A 16,611-nucleotide genomic window follows, 5' to 3' on the forward strand; every position below is an offset into this window, starting at 1 on the left:
TCCGTCAAAAAAAGTTCTCATGTAAAGGCAGCAATTCTCAATAGAAAATTTATCTCCCTGTCTCAAGACTGAGAACAATTGATTACTCAGCCACCTTGGAAAGTTCTCATCTCTTTTACCACCACGGATATTATATGAGATTATCTCCTTCCTTCTTCTTGCTTCCTCAGAAAATGAGGGGTTATGACTTTTCTTAAGCTGGGGCTCTGTGGTTCTTCGTTATCATTTGACATTAAACCTTAAGTAGGTCACTTCCTATATTCCATAGGTGGTTCTGAAACAGTTCTTAATGAACAAGAGTCGTATTCCACTTATTTCGGATATTGTGTTCCCCCTCTTCGTGTGCATGCTTTCTGTCTCTGTGTGGAAATATGTTTATGGAATTTTTTGTTTCACTGACTGTCTTTTTTGCAGGGTAATAGCACAATTCTGGAAGGTTAAATGTCTTTAAGAACTCAAATTAAAATACTTAGCATTGAATAATAAATAAAAAATTTTTATGGCTGTTCAATAGAACTTATAAAGAACTAAATATATTTTTAAAAAGATAAGAGGTAAGGTAAGCCTCTTTACTTTTTTTAAAATACAAACTTAACTAGTTAATATATCATTTTCCTTACATAGTCTTTAAATCTCTTTGCAGTATCACACTCTTCCATATTCCTTTAAGAATATAATCCTTCTCTTTAAAAAACATCTGATCCTGAGTCTGTCTATTCCAAATCAAATAACCACATATGTGAAGAGAAGTGTTTCCTTTGGATACAGGATTCATAATAACTCACATCAGCTGGGTCCAAAATAAGGCAATCATTTAAGAAGTAAGTATGTATTTCTAAGAATTTTAGCAGCCAAATGAATACTAGAGATGGGACTTCTTCTCACACAATATGGTTCTGCTCACTAATAAGACAGACCAAGCTTGCCTTAGATACATATATTACACCATCAAATTCATTTATATGTATGAAATACATTGTCCCACTTGATATTATTTGCATTGCACATATTTGTTTTATCCTTTAAAGGACATACTATTGCAAGAGACCTGAATGCAAGAATGGGAAATGATTCTTCCACATGGAATGGAAGATCTCAGATTCTAGAGAAAGTTATGCAACTGAAAAGGCCAGCATTTAATCAAAATAATTTGCAAGCACAACTAATTTCAGTAGAACCTTAACATTAGCAAATATAACATTTATGGTTTTGAGCACTTCAAAGTGATGCTAAAATTCCAAAGCATGTCATCATTTGCAATGTTGTTCATATGTTAATTTGAACTGCATGCATTGTAATATGGCCTTACCTAAAGCAAAAATAGGAGAGAAGGGTGTGAGGAATCAGGTGGCAGAGAGAAGAGCATGAGGAACATGAGGGCACTGAGCTTGGCTTTGTTGTTCTCTTATCACTGAATGTGAACAGATCATTTAATTTTGAGTTATACTTTATTACATTTTACAAAGGAACTCATTTTCTAGGGGAGAAATAATGAGGTTATATCCCTTGAGAATGTCAACAATCTAGTCCACTGCAAAATATCAACCTGAGAATCTTCCATTACATTTCTCATCAAGAGACCCCATACTTGCAGTTAGCTGTACTTTCAACAGGTCAATTCAACACTCTGTTAGATTGACAGCTTCTGAGTGGTGCAGCATGAGATGACACCAGTGAATTCCATGATAATAAGCCCACTACCCCATTTCCTTCATTGTACAAATGCTATGGATCAGGTAAGCCTGGATCCAGATAGTGGTTCTGGCTGAAGTTTTGTGGGCAGGAAAAGTAAACTCATTTAGAATAGGTATTTATTCCTATTAGAGCAAATCATTGGCACTTCCAGGATGAAAAGAGCCCAATGTAGTCAACTTGTCACCAAGTAGCTAGTTGGCCTCAGCTGCTTGTGAGGAATAGTTTCCTGTCAGGGCTCAGCCTTGAGATCTGTTGCTGGCAGGTTGGACACTCAGAGTTGGCAATAGCAATATTTGCCTTCATAAGTAGGAATCTATGCTGTTAAACCCATAAGTACCTTTCACCTCTGCCTCTATGGCCTCTTCATTCATATGCTTAGTGTGTAGTTCTGAAGTGGGAAAGACATAGGCTGGCTAATGTCAACTGCCTAGTACTTGCACTGTCTACTAGATCATTTTAGTGCCATTGAATAGTATATACTTTCTAGTAAGCACAAATTAATAAGTGATACAAAAATCACACTTCATGCCAACTTCCATATGTCCATCCACCTGCCTCTACCCCAGACTTTATCTCTGATCTTTCAGTCTTTTTTTCCTTTCAGGCCCTTGACCAAACCCTCCAGGACATTCATCATGGCCCAGACAAATGGACCATTTCTTCTTACTGGTGAAGTGGGTGACCAGGTACACTGCGCAGAGCTCTACCATGGGAAGACTTTTTTCTTCAGCGTTAGCTTTCAAGGCCACCCTGCTTGCGGCTGTATTGCATCTGCCATCCATTTTTGGCTTACAACCATGTACCAAGTCAACCCATCCATAAACCAACCTCAGGTTTATCCTCTTCCTTCAACTGGTTGTATGCACCTCCCTCCCCATCTCAACCTCCTGCCAGGTATGAGCTGAGCCATAGGTGCTGGCATACCATTGTGGGTGATATGGGCATGGGGGGTATCTCGACTATTCATGTCATCTGGTCCTCAGTCTGGGTGTACTCAACTTTGTGACTTGTGTCCAACAGAACCCAACTCATAATAAGCAGTTCCTGATGCATGGTCACTTAGTTCTGTTGGAGTATATGACCCAAATGACAGAGCTGCTTCCACCACAGTCTGAACCTGCTGCAGAACCTTTTCCTGTTCCAAGCCTCTCTCAAAACTGACAGCCTTTGGGGTCACATGATATATGAGCTGGAGCAGTATTCCTACATGTAGAATGTGTTCCTCCAGGACCTGAATAAGCCTAGTAGGCATTGTGCTGACCTCTTTGTGATAATGGATGAAGGTTGAGGCAAGTTGTCTTGTATTTTGGAGATGTCCCATCATGCTCCTAGGACCACTAGACCCCTGAAAACTTTGCCCAAGTGGTAGGTCCTAAAGTCTTTGTAGAATTTATCTTCCACCTTGTAGACTGAGGACCAAAGTCTCCAGCGCACTAACTCTTGCACTTCCTGCCTGAGCAGCATGCTATTGACAATGTGATAAATCAGCTGATATTCTACATTATGTCCCAGCAATCTAGATATTTTCAGACTGTATTATGGCAGAGGTCCAAGACTTAACATAGTCCTAGAGCAAAGCTATAAATGTATAATTTTTTCCCTCCTTGTGAATGCAAACCTTTTCTAACCTCTTCCCTGATAGGGAAAGAAAAGAGTCCCATTACCAAATCAACAGCTGCAGACTGTGTAACAAGGCCATGTTAATCTACTCTAGCAAACCAGATCCCCTCTGCCACAATCTCTGCAATCGAGGCTACTACTTGATTGAGTCTACGGCGGTCTACGGTCATTCTCCAAGATGCATCCAGTTTCTGCAGGGGCCGGACTGGGAAATTAAATAGTGACATGATGGGGATCATCCTTAAGATCCTTAAGATCCCAGCACTAATCTTCACTCTCTCTTATAATATGATATTACATTTTGTTTATTATCTTGGCTAGGCAGTTTCAAAGACTTCCTCTTTGCCCCCCATGCTACCATAACTCTTACCCTACAGGCTAAGGATAAACTTGCAAATTCTTCAATTCCCATTTTATATTCAGGAACTGAGGAAAAGACCACCTAGTGAGTTCACAGACCCAGTGTATCCATGGCAAGCTGGACTTTGGCCAGGATTCCATTTATTACATGCTCTTCCTATATCACAAATCTAACAGTGGGACCATAATGATGCTTCAGGTCTCCAAGTATCAATGTAAGATCCTACGTCTAACAATCGCTGAAATGTCCTAATATTTCCCTTTCCCCATTGTACAATCACTCAGATAAATAGCCATAGGTCCCACTGTGGAGGGACTGGAGGAATCATTACCATGTATACTTGCCATGGTGATACCACATCCTTCCCACTGGAACCCAGCCACGATCAGAGTTGGCAATAGCAATATTTGCCCAGTTGCAACCAGTGCCCAGTTCAGGCACTGGGTTCTGGGTCTGAAAACTGGCTCAGGTCTGAAAACTGCAAAAGAGATTGTGACTTTCTATTGGTGTGACCACTCTCAGTTTCCTGCTCTTTTATGATTGTTTTCTTTGATTAAATATATGTATTGAGCAATACCATCTTTGACTCTTCTTCTATTTTACCCCTAACAATGTTATTTATATTCTGTTAACTATCTTTCTGCAATTCTCTGTAGGTTAAGCCTCCTTGGCTGCCACTCAATCCTGGCAGTTGTCCCAAAAATTGCAACCCCGGGCTTCTGGCAGTTAAATGTAGCCACCTGGCCTCTACAACTTCGGAGGTCCGTAATCCTCATTAGTATCAATGAGCCAAGCTCTGTGACAGCCTCTCCTACCATCAGCTTTTGTCTGCAGAAGAAAGCCATGTAGAAATAGACAAAGACCACCTGAATGATAAGAAACAGAGGCTCTTTATTCAGAGCTCTCTACAGCAAAGGAGTCAGCCACCATCACTCATGTTTGATGGAGACTCAAAGGCAGGCAAGGGGAGAGGAAAAGCTTCACAGTGAAAATTAAGGGAAGATTTTAGGTATGTTCTGATTGCAGGGTAGTTTGCACGAGGAAGCTGGAGGCAGGCTAACTAGGAGGGCATTTTATGAGATTGTTTTTGGGAGCATATTTGGCTTTCAGTCGTTGGTCCTAAGTTGGAATCAAGAAAAATAACTTAGCTGCCCATTATTGGGTAAGTCCTGAGTCTGGGCTAATTGCAGCAGAGTTTGTGGTTGTGAATATTTGTATATTTAGTCCCTCAGCCACCACTGAACCTCCTGGTGATGTTGGTGTCTCTCTATTCTGGGCTTGGTGTAATTCCTGGCCTTTTCTGTGAAATATACTTCTCAGCTGTGTTTTCTGGCCTTGCATAATTTATCTAGTCCAGAAGACCCACCTCCCTTCTTCTGTCATTTGCCACAGTAATGCAGACTTTTCAACCATGGGCCATTGTTTTCAGTGGGCTTTTGGGGTCTTTGCCAGGGTATTGAATCCTGCATTTTGCAAAAATGTCCCCAAGTTCACAAACTCACTCTTATCCAGTCTTATGTCCCAGACCTCTTGATCAAGCAACCTTAAATCCAGTCCCTTGGGAGCTGCCCAGCTCCTACCAGTTAATGCTGGCTAATTCTTACAGTTCCCTTTCCTCTCTTATCAGGCCCAGCATGTCCCTAGTTGGGTTTTGTTACAACTTAACCCTAGTTATCAACCCAGTGGTCATGAGAAGAGGTAAGGGAAGATCCTGAGAGGTGGGCCTACTGCCTTGCTCAAAAGACATCACAGTGTGTGTTCCCATCAGGGGAGAATGTTATCTCTTAATAGGAAGGAATGGGCCACCTCCGCAACTCTGAGGGCTCAATGGAATATGGAGAGCCCGAATCTTTGAGGGTGTCATTACAGGTGTCCTCATCTGATGTGTCAGGGTCCCAGGTTTGCCCAACCAGAATCCTGGTGTTGGCATAATAGAACTTTCATTTATATTCAATCGTCTTAGTAGCTTGGCAACACTATTAAATCCTGAGTTTAGTCTTCAGCTTGTTCTGCTCCCTCACTGCAGGCAATAAGGGACTCTGCGAACCACAGGCTTTCTGGCAATATTCAATTGTTTCTTAACTGCCCTCAACTTTTCATTATGCCTCTATAGGTCATCAGTGCAACTTAGTAACAACCAGGCAATTCTGCTAGTTTTAGCAATTGGACTGCCATTTTGTGCCAGAGCATCTGTGCCCCAAGTCTCATTGGATCCAATCCCCAAAACACATCTTACCTCCTGCTTTCCTGCACCACTCCTGCAACCAACAGTGTCAGCTGGATCTTCTGGGAAGCAGACACCCAAATGGAGGTAAGAGTGCCAGAAGCATATGGGATAAGTGTACTTGATAAAGGGGGATGGATAAAATTGGGCATGAAGGGCTAACTATGATGCAAACCTGACAAAGTCTCAGTCAACCCAGTTAGTAGCTCCAAGGGTAAGGAATGTCCCCCATTGGGCAGATATGGTCAGTCATTGGCCGAGGGCTGTCCGGGAAGCTGAGGTGACTCTGAAGTTGCTAAGAGCTGGAGAATTGTCAGTTTACTGCCCTTCTTGCAGCTGCACAGCAAGTTCTCTCTTGAGGGTCATCTAAGCAGACCTCCATGCTGCCACATCATCCAAGTGCCAACGTTTATATTTCCTTTCTTTTTCTTGACCTTGTTGACTACAACTTCCAGACAAGTGGCAAATAGCTTTCTCTGCCTTTTTTAATTTGATGGTAAAACCTCAAGAGTGTCCCCTATAAACATAATTTGGCTATTGGTTTTGGAGATTCTTTATCATGTTAAGGAAGGGTCATCTATTTATAGCATAATTAAGGGTGGTTATTAGGAAGGAGTGAAAATGCATGCTCAGCATCTGCTAAGATTTTCTCTTTTTGAGCTGTTGATGTAATAATACTAGAGTTCTTAGCTGTCTGGTTCTTGGTTCTTGCCTTTTAGTTTCCCTGATTTTACCCTTTTACCCTGAGCATTCTCTAAGAAACTTCTCTCTCTCTGGTCCTTTCCCTAGTCAGGTTACCCTCCTCTAGCCCACAGCACGCAGATCTCTGTAGCTACCTGCTTGGTCATGCTCCTGTGACTAAAGGAGTTCAGTAATTGAGGCTCTTTCTTTATTTTTAAAAACTCTTACACTTATCCCATAATTTAAGAGCCCTAGAACGATCTCTAGCTCAAATCTAGTGTCCCTATTTATTCAAATAATGCCTTAATGTCAAAATATGCAGCAGAGAGTTTTCCTACCACAAATTCTATTCTACATTGTAGGTGCCAATCCATGCAAAATTATTGACTTAATCACTTACAGTATAATTTATATAAAATAGACCAAAAGAATAGTCTGCTCTTAGAGGAAATAAGGACTGCCTTCTCTCTTTTCTTACCACCCAGGAATTTTCAGAATATCCTTTCAAAATTCAGCACCACCTTGCTCTTCCACACTGCATGTCTGGATGTCTCAATATAATATCTTATAGGAAGAGCACAAATGCTTAGAGATAGCTTTTCTATTACGTACTATTACTACATTCTATTTCCTTTATTAGAGAAAATGGTTAAAATTTGAGACTTGTGGCATTTATTACTCTATTGTCAGCCTTTGATTTTATAGACAGATTTGATTTTTTGGGTCAGGTTGCATGATCTTGATATTGTTCCCGGCTTTTTAATGGTCCTTCAGAGTCTTTACTGTAATATCAAAAAGGGTGGATCAAAATGGATGGGAAATGGGCAGAGCAGATTCAGCTCCAAGCAGCACAAATGTCCTAGCCTGCCTGCTCTTTAATTTTTACCCAAACCATTTGATACATTTTTTGATAACTTGGATACATGACCTCCTGTCATAGCCTCTTCCTTTATGGTGCTGACATAATCCTATTATCATTCTGAGAATGGCCTCAAAGAGTCACTAAACTTTTGGGGCAATTACTACCACGAGGAACAGCTCAATATCAATTAGACCAACACTAGGATTGCTGCTTTTCACAAACACTCTTCAGCATTTTGATAGCAAATGCAGAGCAACTCTATAAAAAGGTTAACTCGTTTCATTATTTAATGGAGAATTTTGCAATTAACTCAACCAAACAGAGTCACTGGAATACAGTCCCACACAAAATTAGATATTCTACAAGTTCTACTATGCCAGAGACGGAATACTGTCAAAATTGGAGCCTAGCACCAAGGCCAGACTGACAAGGATGCTGGTGATAGAACTATGCAGAAAACATGTCGTTGATCTACCCAGACCACTTCAGACCCTTCCCACCATTTTTGAATGTCCCTTCACTAGATTCTGTGTGCTTTGGCTCCCAATGACCAACACTCATGTGTGTTCTTCAGATGACAACCCTCATGGTACTGGAGTGGCTTTCCCTGCATGGGCAGAGAGCCAGGAGGGCCTGGCGTTTATATCTCAGCTCACAACCCCACCACAGGGAGTCATTGTCAATCAATCTGAATAGTGGATGCAAGAGTACAAAAGCCCAACTCTTCTGCCTCAGGTAGGAAAATTCTGAAGTATAAGGTATATCCCAGAGTTCTTTTGTGGATCAGGCAAAGCTACCCATATTAGTCAGAATTCTCCAAAGAAACAGAACCAATAGGATAGGTAGCTAGCTAGCTAGATAGCTAGCTAGATAGATAGATAGCTAGCTAGATAGCTAGATAGCTAGCTAGCTAGCTAGATAGCTAGCTAGATAGCTAGCTAGATAGATAGAAAATGATAATTTGGATCATTTGATTATGAAGTCTGAGAAGCCCCTCAATCTGCCATCTACAAGTTGGAAACCCAGGAAATCCAGTGATATAATTCAGTCTGAGTCTGAAGGCCTGCCTGAGAACCAGGGGAAATGGTGGTATAAATCCCAGTCTCAGGGCAGAACACATGAGATGAGATGTCCCAGCTCAAGCAGTGAGGCAGGGAAAAAGGAATGAATTCCTCCTCCTTCTGCCTTTTGTTCCATTCAGGTCCTCAGTGGATTGGGTGATGCCCAAGTTGCGTGATCTTGAGGAGGGGAAATTCTTTACTGAGTCCACCGATTCAAATGCTAACCTCATCCAGAAACAACCTCACAAGTACACCCAGAAATAATGCTTAATCTGGGCCCACTGTGGCCAGTCAAGTTGCCACATAAAATTAACCATCACGCCACCTCCATCACCTCCAAAGGACTCTACCTGAGATCCCAGCCTTGCTTGGCTTCCTTCCCTGCCCTGCCCTGCTTCTCCTTCTCCCTTCTTCCAGGGACACCTCCTTAACAAAGCACTTACACACAGACCCTCATGTACAGTCTGCTTCAAGAAAACCTGACTTAAGATAAACTGTTAATAGTTTTCCACTGAGAGCCATTTGGCCCCGGGAAGTGGGAGGCTGAGCTCACAAGAAAGGGTCATATAGCACCAGCTGTGGGGTGAAGGAGAAGCTGGGAACCCAACTGAGTCTGATGTCTCTGATCAAAAGCCAAGAGGAGAGAGTTCATATTGGAGAGGAAAGTGAACCTCACCTTCTGGGTTGAAAGAATTTTTACATTTAATTATCTTATTTTAAAAGGCCCATGATCTCAAAATAAGCACTATAAAAAGCCTTCCAGCTGGCTGACTAAACACGTGTATTCACATCTCCTCTGTCACAGTTTGGGCTCTCTGGGAAGCAGACTTGGATTTCGAGGTTAGCATGAACAAGGTTTATTAAGGAATACTCTTGGGGTCAACATCTGTGGAAGGGAAGGGAAGAATAAAATAGACAGAGGGAGAAGCTGGGCTGGGTGAATTCTCAATGTAGGCCTCTGCTGACCCCACAGGAAGCTCTGAGGCTGGGTGGTCTTCTGAATTGTAGCAAGTTGGCTGAAAATGTTGAGGCTTGAGTTGATGAGTCATTGGTTGAAGGCTCTCCCAGGAAAGGCGCCAGCCTTGGGCAGCTGGAGGAATAAGCCCTTCAGTCCTGAATGGGATCTTGACAGCACACACAGCATCCTCTACATCCTTCCTCACAAAATCCCATTGAAATAACAGGCAAAATATAAAACTGGATTTATGAATTCAAATGAATCTGGAATATCAGGAGAGGTATCTCTAGCAAAACTGAACAAGGAAAACTTTCTGGAATAAATTGGTGAGAAAGGATTGCTAAAATTGTCCAATAAAATGAAGAGACTGAAGTGATTTTCAGGTGTCAGAGAAATATCCCAAACAAGTCCCAAAATATCTCGGGCAGAGCCCTAAATAACCTGAACATTAGAAGCAGCAATGGGTGAGTGAGAATGCATGCCACAGGCATCGAGCTGGGTAATTAACTGCAGAGCGAAACAATTGAGCCAGCCCTGCACTCTCCAAGAGGCCAGGGAAATCAAGTGCAGAAAGTAGTTCTAAAAAATGAATGGGGGCCAGGAAGTAGGGGAGAGAATCCACCATAGTAGAATGTCCTAATCAATTGTAAAAAACAACAGTGGCAAGAGGCCACAGTGGGCACTAGGCTCGCACTTGCTCCAAGGTGGAGGTGGCACTCTGGAGCTCACAGAGAGCTCTGAGAGGGCAGAGAGGAGAGGGAAAGGGAGAGAGGGGAGGGGAAGAGAGTATTCACTGAAGAGCTCCTTTGCACAGGTGACAAAGTGGGTGCTTTATGCATGCAACCCCAATGTCAATCTGAAGAAAGACCAGGAGTAAAACAGCACAAATTCCTCCATCTCATAAAAGCATTACTTATTATACACATGAAATTAACAAAATCATTGAAATGTATTTGATGTTTAAAGAATTTCAGTCACAAAATTTCAATATTTTTCTATTCTATTACACAATTTTTTAAAAGTGCATTAAATAGGTTGCAATTCAAAGAAAGGTTAGATTCTGTCATTAGCCTACAAAAGTTTTTAGAGAAAAATGCCTCTCAAAACCAATCACATCTAGATTGTATGTTTATTTGTCAGATCTGTGCATTGTGAATATATACTTCTACATTAATATTTCTGCATGCAATATATTTTTCACAGAAATTGTCATGAGGTCATTAAATCCTACTTATGGCTTCCAGAAATGATACAGAGAGAGAGAGAGAGAGAGAAGATAGGGATAGATAGATAATCTTAGGTGTGAAGGAGAGGCAAAGGGGCAGATTTTTATTAAATGAAAGGTGAACTAAATGTTTTCATTTGAAAAAATACATAGATATTAGCCATGTAGTAAAATCCTTAGACTTCAGATCTAAATTACACTTACATATCTTTGTGATGGAAGAAATTTTCACATAGTAATCATTCCGGCTTATATATGATTTGGCCTTGAACATTACGCTAACTAGAACAGCCTGTCTTATGACTTGTCTAACATACATTATACATCTGCTTTAATCATTAAAGAGAGAATGCATTGACCAGATTGTTTAGAATGTCCACTTTGAAGATAATGATAAATGTCCCCCTCCTCCTATGGCACCAATGCTAGTACTCCTTCAAAGACGAGGTTTCCTCCTCAGACACCAGGGTCATGCGGACTCACTGTGTACATGCTAATCTGCCTCTTTTGAAACCTTGGAGGAATGTACCCCTGTCAGGTTTGATGTTTGTTCTTTGTTCTGACAAGTCACTCAGGCATCCAAAATGGAACCAAGTGGCCACTGTGGATATGGTTTCAGACACATTCCTTCATCACCGAGAACTGGAATTTTCTGAACTGTATCAAACTCAAGGTCACTACCAGCCATTTTCAAAAAAAGATCTGCTGGCAGATGCCACTGCAACCTTATAACTATACAACCATTTTGGACCCCAATCAATCCTTGCTTAACTAGCACCCTCACTTCTTGCCAGCTCCAATTCTAATTCCTGACAAAGAACTTATGTAATTTTGTGCTTTTTGCCTATATAAGCCTCCCCCATTTTGTAGTCTTGTGGAACACAATTCAAGTGCTTCTTGAATCTGTCTCCCAGGCTATAGTTCTCAGTTTGATTTGAATAAAATTATTTTCTATTCCCATTATAAATTATTTATTGATTTTTCCATGGATATTTGTTATAAGAACTTGATAAGCAAAGGTACTGAGACCATTGTTCTCTTAAAGTTTTGTAATCCTAAGAAATAATTCCAAATAAATTTTAAATAATGGAGATTTCATTTTTCTACTTCATACTGAAGAGGAGAAAGGGGAAGAAGGTTAACATTTATTGACAGCTACCTGATACCTAGTGTTAGATACTTTAGAACCATTATTTACTTTATTTTAAAGAGGTTCCTATTGAAATCAAAATTATGATCATTTGCAATATCTCCATATCAGTTTTCAAATTATAGCAAACATTAGAATTAGAAACTAATTTTAATGATTATAAATATTGCAAAATAAAAATATATTTTGTTCACCAACCTAGTGCCCTTTATATCACTAAAAAGCACCAGAATGTTTGAAGATTTTGATAAACATATCAAATTACAGGCAATCCATTGCAACAATAAATTAACTGCACCAAAAACAAGGACTGAATTTTCTTCCTGGTGAGGGGGAGGAAACTGACTTCTTTTTTCTCTTTCTATTAGTTTTTCAAAGTAATAAAAGCCTATTAATATACAGTGACACATTTCGATGTGAAAAACACAGGCTGTGCAAAGCTTGTGGTTCTCACTGAACTAACAATAGACCCACATTACATAGATGGGAGTTCCCTTCCTTATTCACCTCATAAATGTTAGGAGTAGCACACACAGCTTTTTCACTGTAGATGAACACTTGGTAAACACTGTCATCGAGACCTTTAACTTGTGTGTTTCCCTAGGCTTGATGTAACTAAGTTTGTAGCTTTGATCTGACAAGAGTAAGAGATTTTTCATTGAGTACATATATCCCCATAATTGTAACACATTCTCAGTGGTTGTTCTCAGCACATGGTTAGTTGTTAGTTTTTGTTTCTTTTTTTTTCTTTTTTGTTTTAATTTCAAGAAAAACTAATGAGTTTCCAGAAGCAGTGTGAGTGCTTTGGGGCTGAATGTGATTTAAAACCAGCAGTAAAAGAAAAAGAAGACAGGGAAGGTAGCTGGTTAATTGACCTTTATTGTGCCTTCTGGTTCATTTAGAAATGGAAATTAACATGATAATTCAGTCCTACTGTGTTAAGGCTGCTATAAACCCATTGAATTTTATGGCCATTGATTTAGCATTTTTTTCTATTAACTGGCTTTAATTTTCAAAATTGTCATGCAGGTTCTGAAAAGTGTTTCATCCGCTCTGGTTCCTCCAAGTTACTAATGTGTAGCCTTTCCTTTAATAGTAGTCACTTAATTATTCAAGCACAGAAAGCCCAACTGCCCTCAAATGCCTGAATTAATTTAAAAATTAACCCCATTGAAACTCTTTTTAAGAAGTAAGGAACGTTCAGGGATAGTAAAAGTCAGTGAAATTTCCTAATGCATATATCTAATTTTTTAAATATTGTACCTTAAAACTAATCCAGGCAAATGGAGAGAGAGGAGAAGATTTTGTGTTGGTGTTTCTTTTTACGGCTTCTTGATAACATGAAAATCTTTTAAAATGCAGCCATTCCTTGTAGTTCATTTAGATGCCCAAACATCTTTTTAGCTACTAGTTTAGAATTATGACCAGTGAAAATTTCTATTTTTGAACTTTTAAAAGGTATCAATTTTTACTTAAAGTTAAAATGATTTTCTTGATTCTCTCTTTAGCAGATGTAGGTCTTAAGTATATAGCTTACAGAGCATATTTTTAATTACTAACTCAAATATTAGTTTTATTTTGAAAGTTATTGACACTTGAGGTCTCAGAGGGTTTCAAAAGGTTTCTCTAACTTAACCTCATAGTATTTCTGAAAAGTAGAAACATGATAATTTTACCTTTCTGATTCTTTACCACTAAAGAAAAAGAAGGTAATTGATGGGCCCACAGACCAACAACTAGAGCACTAGGCCTGTAAACAGCGCTGGACTTTTAACCCCAGTTTATAAATTCAAAGAACTGATGAGTGACTCTTTTTTGACTAAATTGTGAACATTGTTTTGTTATTTTCAAATGGTATGTTCAAATTAAAATACCTCAATTTTTTAAAATGCTACATCATGGCTGATCTGTTTATTAGAGTTTAAATGGCTGTTTTTATGTGTACTTTTGATAGTTTTAATATTTGGAAATAGTAATTAAAGACCCTCAGAGCATCTGAAGATATTGCTGTTGGAAAATGGCAGATTGGGCTTCCCTGGTGGCGCAGTGGTTGAGAGTCCGCCTGCCGATGAGGGGGACACGGGTTCGTGCCCCGGTCCGGGAAGATCTCACATGCCGCAGAGCGGCTGGGCCCGTGAGCCATGGCCGCTGAGCCTGCGGGTCTGGAGCCTGTGCTCCGTGACGGGAGAGGCCACAACAGTGAGAGGCCTGCTCACCGCAAAAAGAAAGAAGAAAAGAAAATGGCAGATAAATATTTCACTCCCTTCTGGGCAAAGTTAATCAGGTTCTTCATTATCCAAGCACTTTTGCCTTAGATGATGTTTCCACTCCAAGTCAATGTTTTCCCAAAGTTACATATACTTCCTGGTTTAATGAACAGCTAGATATAATACCTAACAGAAAATGCATACCTATAAGAAGAGGTGTATTATTTCCTTAAAAGGAGAGCAAAAATTGGGCGTGTGAAGAAGTGCTGGGGTGGAAAGGATTTAGAAGCACATGCTAATAAAGATGGTGGAAGGAACGCTACCAGAAGATCTTTTGTACTTCCTAGTATTAGTAGAGCATCTTGCACCCAGAAGACTCAACACATAAATTTTAACAATTGCCAACACTTAACTATACAGCACTGACTGTGTGCCACGCACTATTTGTTCTAAGGATCTTATATGTATTTACTCATATAATCCTCACACAAAGTGAGTACAGCAATTACCCTTCCCACCATACAGATAAGGAAATAGAAGTGTTACTGAAAGTGGGGGTCTGGTTGCTCACCACTCTGAAGCCAATAAAGAGGCAAGGTTGGTGGAAAGGAAAGTTTGCTTTATATCGGAGGCCAGCAATGGTTGGGGTGTGGGCAGGGGCAGACTTCTGTACAAAGGCCGACTCTCCCCACTGGCAATCAGTGGGCAAGAGCTTTTATAGCCGGAGGGAGGGGGCTACATGTAGGAACAGCACAGTCAGCTCTGACAGTCATCTTGAAATTATTCGTGCCGTGGTCTGATCAGCATCATCTTGATTGTTTTTAGTTCTGGGGTTGATTTTTCCCATTTCTTTGAGGCCAGCTCTCAGAATTGTGGCAGCTTATGTCATGGCTGCAGTCTGGTCATCATGTAGTTAACTTCTTCCACCTGGTGGGGGTTTTAGTGTCTATCAGACAGCTCAAAGGATATGGCTCAGAATATTATCTATAGCCCTTGAAGAGGAACAAAAGGTCCTTCACTTTGCTTAATGACTAAGCTATTCTTATTTGGTCTTGTTTGACTGTTTCCCTCTGTTTCTGCATTTTCTCACTTCTCTGATTAAGCTTATTGTTTGGCTAAAGTTTTTTCACAGACAAAAGGCAGGCTGAGGGCTTCCCTGGTGGCACAGTGGTTAAGAATCCGCCTGCCAATGCAGGGGACACAGGTTCGATCTCTGGTCCGGGAAGATCTCACATGCCGCAGAGCAACTAAACCCATGCGCCATAACTACTGAGCCTGTGCTCTAGAGTCCGTGAGCCACAACTACTGAGCCTGCATGCCACAACTACTGAAGCCTATGTGCCTAGAGCCCGTGCTCCACAACAAAAGAACCCACCACAATGAGAAGCCTGTGCACCGCAACAAAGAGTAGCCCCAGCTCGTCACAACCAGAGAAAAGCCCGGGTGCAGCAACAAACACCCAATGTAGTCAAAATTAAAATAAATTAAATTAAATAAATAAATGTATTTAGAAAAAAAAAGGCAGGCTGAGTACATGGTGGGGGACAAAGGAGTTAACCAGCTTATGCAGGGATTTGAACTCATGCTGTCTGGCTATTACAACCTGCATTGAATGACTGCTATACACTTGTATCCATTGATTTCATTTGACATTCATTCATTCCCACTCACGAGGCCTGATAATTTGGATCATTTTGGACTCATCCCTTGTGATTTTTCTCTTTCCTACATGCCTCCTCTCCATCCCCATCCCTCACACCCTGTTCATCTTAAATCCTAGAATCCTATCAGTTTTTATTCCCCAATCATGAAATCTAAACACATCCCTTTGAGGAGAATTTATAAAGTGTTCAATGGTGCTAATATTTCTAAATTTGAAACCCCTGACCTCTGCTCTGAGGGTAAGAAGCAGAATGAGCGTGACGGAGGGAGGATGAGAGTGAGTGCAAGGGGAGGAAGAGCACTCCAGCCTCCTTTTCCTGTGTTTTTTATGGCTTTGGGTTTATACAGTTTGCTGGAGTAGCTTTTGGTTTCTTTCTCAAGCACTGTGTCTGCGATGCAGGAGCTGCCAAAATAGAAGTGATTCATCTTTCTCCTTTTCACAAACTGTGTACCTCATACTTACCTCTATCATAGCACCTATAACACTTTATTCCTTACATGGTGGTCTCCTTTAGATTCCCAAAATTTGGACTCAAAGGGTGGTTGATAAGGACTGTAACTGACATAAAACTATATCCTCAAAACCTTGAATGATGTCTGGCTCATTCCTCTTCAATACATGACTGATGACTGAGTGCGTTAATGAATGTCTGAAATAAACCAGCCTTCACCAAGAATAATAAATGAGAGTAGAAACCATGTTCTAGTTATATCTTTTCTAGAAAAAAAAAAGTTTGAGGAAATGTAGCAATATCAGTATAAATAAATACTAATGTTTACTAATTTTACACTTATTTTAAGAAATAAATGTTTATTTCTGATAAGGAACCAAGATGGCGCAGTAGAAGGACGTGCTCTCACTCCCTCTTCTGAGAACACCAGAGTCACAGCTAGATGCTGGACAA

Source organism: Phocoena phocoena, chromosome 17, assembly GCF_963924675.1.
Source record: "Phocoena phocoena chromosome 17, mPhoPho1.1, whole genome shotgun sequence".
Lineage (NCBI taxonomy): Eukaryota > Metazoa > Chordata > Mammalia > Artiodactyla > Phocoenidae > Phocoena > Phocoena phocoena.